The sequence below is a fragment of the Lepus europaeus genome, chromosome 10 (genome assembly GCF_033115175.1).
Source record: "Lepus europaeus isolate LE1 chromosome 10, mLepTim1.pri, whole genome shotgun sequence".
In the NCBI taxonomy this organism is placed as follows: Eukaryota; Metazoa; Chordata; class Mammalia; order Lagomorpha; family Leporidae; genus Lepus; species Lepus europaeus.
The window spans coordinates 26092176-26096637 of NC_084836.1; positions in this window are offsets into that span (position 1 = coordinate 26092176).

The following is a 4462-nucleotide window of genomic DNA, read 5'->3' on the forward strand; positions in this document are numbered from 1 at the left end:
TGCCTCACAGCATAATGGGTAGCATCACATAGCAGAAGGGGAAGCAAGAGAACCGAGAGAGGCCAAATGCACTCTTTCATAGCAAGGCACTGTCTGTCACAGGAACGCATGCGCTCCCGAGAGACCTGAGCGCTGCAGGAGACCAGCACTCATCCTTCCCTGAAGGCAGTCATGAGCCAATCGCCTCCCACCAGGCCCACCTCTCAGGGAAGGTCCTGCTACCTCTCATGACTGTTATATGTAGGACCAAGCCTCCAACATGCGAACCTTTGGGGGGGCAGACCTTATCCAAACCATGGCATCCGGGGATCCTTCCCAACTCCTGGATCTGGTTATGTCTCCCATCCACACCAGCTGTCTTTCCTCTGCTGACGTCACACTGCACGTCCTTGTTGTGTGTCCGGCATCCCTGGTCAGTGCTGTGCGCCCTTCGGCTGTGTTCCCTGGGGCTCCGTCAGCGGCTGTAGCCTGGCAGCCCGGCCTCAGCCCGGCACAGGAGGCCCTCCGTAATCATCAGCTGGCTGGCTGGCTTGGGTTTTGAAGTAAATGTTAAAGTGTTTCATAAAACGAAATGTTGGCTGAGTAAGGATTGAAATTGCCACTCTCATTGGTTTGATGATCCATTTTATTAACAGGGGAAAAGTGCAGTAGTTGAAGGGGCTGTACCGGTTAAAAACAGAAACTGATGTTTGGGGGGCTGGTGAAATAAGACAGCAAGAAAGCTGACATAATCCTATGGCGGTGGATATGGGGCTTTTTAGGGGCTCAATTTCACTTGGTTCCATTAGATATGCTAATGACTTCATATGCCTAATCCTGCAAAACACTGGGTCCCACTTCAAAAAGTTGGTGGAAAATGGACTTAGCAGTTGGTTTATTTTAGAGCAAACATTTTTTGAAAGTTAAGCATAGTTTTTTCATAATACACATTATCTTTCTTTCCTTCCTTTTTTTTTTGGAGGGGGGGAGTGGTGGTGGTGAAGAAAAGCAGTATTGATTGAAAGGCACCGGGATAGGCCACACTCAAACGTGAGTGCGCGTGGCCCTGTGAGAGAGATCTGACCCCATAACGCACTTTTTCTATGAACGTTTGGGAGACCCATCATTTGCATGTGTTGCTGTGGATTCGTTCTGAGATGAGGTGCACAGTGCGGGCAAGAGGCGCAGAGACCCAGGCAGTCGGGTGAAAGCGGGCCAGAGGCGAGCAGCCCGCAGACTCGTTTATTTCCGTTGGTACAGGAGCTTAAGTAGCCAAGACAGCCAATCCAGTCAAGGGGCGGTTTATGCCCTAACCAATCACAGCCTGTTGCCAGGCAGGCTCCGTTTGTCATGTGGTTTCCAAAACCATCCAATCACAGCCTGATGCCAGGCAGGCTCCGTTGCCAGGTGGGTTTCAAAGCCATTCCTGAGTAACTGACGCTTGCTTGCCAGTGGCCATCTTGGCATGGCTTTCTCATTCCACCACATGCATGGATTGTAACTATTTTGTGCATCGGGATATGCTGATCTTTTCATTCAGTTTTCCATGGACTTTTGGAAGTGCCCTTGAAGCTGTGGGTGCCTGGTCGGTCCGGGGCTGGCTGCTGTGGGTGCCTGGTCGGTCCGGGGCTGGCTGCTGTGGGTGCCTGGTCGGTCCGGGGCTGGCTGCTGTGGTGCCAGCGTGTCTCACACGTTGCTCAGTGATGTGAGTGGAATGAAGGACAGGTTTCCCGTTTCCATCGGTGCAGGATGCCCTAAGTCCTGCCAGGAGTTTTTTCCCTTTTGAAAAGGTTATCTAAGCTTGAAGACTTCAATGTCCTTTTCGTCAGGAAATGTGTGTTTCTTCTGGGACACCAGTGGGATTAAAAATGGAGAAGGAAGTCAATTTAATGTCCTGAATCTACCTTTGGTAACTGAGAAAAGGCTGAGCTGAAAAAGAAAACAGGGACCGGCACTGTGGTGTAGTGGGCTAAGCCTCCTCCTGCGGCACCAGCATCCTATATGGGCACCAGTTTTGAGTCCCGGCTGCTCCTCTTCCAGTCCAGCTCCCTGCTAATGGCCTGGGAAAGCAGCTGAAGATGGCCCACATGCTTGGGCCCCTGCACCCATGTAGGAGACCCAGAAGATGCTCCTGGCTTTGGGTTGTCCCAGCTCCAGCCATTGAGGCCATTTGGGGAGTGAACCAGTGGATGGAAAATCACTCTCTGTCTCTCCCTCTGTCTGTAGCTCTGCCTCTCAGATAAATAAATAAAATCTTAAAAAAAAAAAGAAGAAGAAGAAGAAGAAGAACCGGTTTGCTGGTATACCACACTGGAGGGCCCAACTGCAAAAGGTGTTTGGTTGTGGCTGCAATATTTTCGTTCTTCCCTTTGAAGCACACTGCTGAATTGTGGACATGAGGATAGGAAACAAGAGATGCTCATTCCCTTCCCGCTGCCCGTTCTACTGAGGGTGACTCAAGGGCAGATTTAGATCTTCTCCATTGATTCAAAAGAAAGTTGAGTTTGTTAAGGAAAAATGGATTTTAAAACTTTGCCTCTAAAATTGTGCATTAAATATGAACAGGGGGCCGGTGCTGTGGCGCAGCAGTTAAAGCCACCACCAGCAGTGCCAGCATCCTATATGGGTACCAGTTCAAGTCCTGCTGTTCCACTTCCGATCTAGCTCTCTGCTGTGGCCTGGGAAAGCAGTAGAAGATGGCCCAAGTCCTTGGGCCCCTGCACCCACGTGGGAGACCTGGAGGAAGCTCCTGGCTCCTGGTTTCAGATCGGCCCAGCTCTTGCCACAGCAGCCATTTGGAGAGTGAACCAGCAGATCGAAGACTTTTCTCTCTGTCTCTGCCTCTGCCTCTCTGTAATTCTGCCTTTCAAATAAATACATAAATTTTTTTAAAAGAATGTGAGAAGTCACAAAAAGTATGCTGAGAAGTGTTCCTTAATGTTTTTATTTTTTGTGTTTTTAGCTTTTTTTTTTTTAGATTTATTTATTTATTTGAAAGGTAGAGAGAACAAGAGACAGAAAGAGAGAGGTCTTCCATCCGCTGGTTCACTCTTCAAATGGCTGCACCGGCCAAGGCTGGGCCAGGAGCCTGGAACCCCATCAGGATCTCTCAAGTGGTTGGCAGAGTCTCAAGCACTTGGGCCATCTTCTGCTGCCCTCCCAGGCACATTAGCAGGGAGCTGGACTGGAAGTAGAACAGCCAGGACTCAAGCCAGTGCCCATGTGGGATGCCAGAGTCACAGGTGGTGGGTTAACCCACTACGGCACAATGACAGCCGCTCCTGATGCTTGTTTAAGACTCACAGTGGGTATGGCACTGGCCTTCTATGAATAGGAATAATACAGCCCTTTGAGTACCACTGAGTGGTCTGGTCACAGGGTGCATTCTTACCCACTCGCTGAGGACATTCTGCCTTTCTTAGGGTAGGCTTGTGGTTTCAGGATGACCTTTGTATCCACAGCACTTTTGGGTGAACAGATGTGAAGCTTTAGGTCTTTTTTTTTTTTTTTTTTTTTTTGACAGGCAGAGTAGACAGTGAGAGAGAGAGACAGAGAGAAAGGTCTTCCTTTTCCATTGGTTTACCCCGCAATGGCCGCTGCGGCCGGTGCACTGTGCTGATCCTAAGCCAGGAGCCAGGTGCTTCCTCCTGGTCTCCCATGCGGATGCAGGGCCCAAGGACCTGGACCATCCTCCACTGCACTCCCAGGCCACAGCAGAAAGCTGGACTGGAAGAGGAGCAACTGGGACAGAATCCGGCGCCCCGACCGGGACTAGAACCCGGTGTGCCGGCGCCGCAGGTGGAGGATTAGCCTAGTGAGCAGCGGTGCCAGCTGCTTTAGGTCTTATTAGCTCTGTGGTCCCAGTGTGTTTAGCAGAGTTGACTTGTGGATGTGTCATTATCAGACTATCAAATTGGGGCCAGTGTTGTGGCACAGTGGGTTAAGCCACTGCCCGTGACGCCTGCGTCCCATGTCAAGTGCTGGTTCAAGTCATAGCTGCTCTGCTTCTGCTCCAGCTTCCTGCCTGCCAATGTGCCTGGGAAAGCAGCAGATGATGGCCCAAGTGCTTGGGCCTCTGCACCCACATGGGAGACCTGGATGCAGTACCTGGCTCCTGGCTTCAGCCTGGCCCAGCCACAGCTGTTGGGGCCATTTGGAGAGTGAAGAAGCAGATGGAAGGGCTCTCCCTCGCCCTCGCTGTCATCCTCTCTCTCCCTTCTTCTGACCGCCCTCTTCCTCTTGTGTGTGTATGTGTGTGTCTGTGTCACTGTGCCTTTCAAATGAATAAATACATGTATACATCTTTTATTTATTTATTTATTTTTTGACAGGCAGAGTTAGACAGTGAGAGAGAGAGAGACAGAGAGAAAGGTCTTCCTTTTCCATTGGTTCACCCCCCAAAATGGCCACTACGACCAGCGCACTGTGCCACTCTGAAGCCAGGAGCCAGGTGCTTCTTCCTGGTCTCCTATGGGGTACAGGA